Here is a 977-nt window from a genome sequence, read left to right on the forward strand (position 1 = left end):
TTTTTTTTTTTTTTTTTTTTTTTGAGTAGGAGCCGGAATCCAGCTGCTTTCCAGCTTCCTCTTCACTGTAGTCCTCCCCATATGGCGACCAGCCAGTCGGGATGGGGTCTGTCATGGTGGCCACCAACATGATGGTCCTGCCCTGCTGACCAGCCAAGCAGGCCTTGTAATGGTCCCTGAGGATCAGAAGGGTGGTGAATGTTCACTGTCTGGTGTTCCCACTGGTGAGCTCTGCAGTGGACACCGAGGGGAAAGCAGGAAAAATGTCTAACAGACGTTTTGTCAGTCTTTGCAGAGAGGGCGGGTAGCGTTCCGTCAGAAATATATTTCCTGATGTATTTTCATAGTCCTTGGGACAGATTTCAGGAATGAAGGAACAAGTTCCCCGCATGTAGCGATATTCTCCTCTGTCACTTCAAAAACCCTAACAGATGAGTGCTTTGCCAGATTCTCCAGTAGAGCAGAAGCATTTGGGATGTCTGTGCCATAGGCCGCCACACGATCTGCAAGGTTTTTAAGAGCACCTCCCATTCCTTCAGGAGCTCCTTTCCCATGAGAGGACTCAGTGAAGTTCCATGTCACAGACTTGAACCCTTTCATAAAAGGCACTGTGGATGCTATGTAGAATGCTTCCTTATTACGATACAGAGATGTGGGTCCATCGGATAGGAAGTGAATATTTTTTGCCATGGGGTAGTTTGATGTTATGTCCTCCAAAACTGGCTGCAAATTTGCCCATGTAACAACGGCATCATACTATAGACTTCTCCACCAGTGTAGTACATCATCCCTGTATGGAGTGTGAGTTGCTGGTGGGATCCACCAAAGTGAGTGTCTTTGATTTCCTTCCACCATTTGCAGGTGTAATTTTCGCTGTAATCAACATGGACTACAACATTGTGCTGGGACAAAGTTTCTTTCAGTTGCTTAATATGAGTGAACTGGTGCCAAATGTTGTATAAATGAGTAGAGACCCA

This window comes from Poecilia latipinna, unplaced genomic scaffold (assembly GCF_001443285.1).
Source record: "Poecilia latipinna isolate Pla-1442-1.1 unplaced genomic scaffold, P_latipinna-1.0 Scaffold119, whole genome shotgun sequence".
NCBI classification, from domain to species: domain Eukaryota; kingdom Metazoa; phylum Chordata; class Actinopteri; order Cyprinodontiformes; family Poeciliidae; genus Poecilia; species Poecilia latipinna.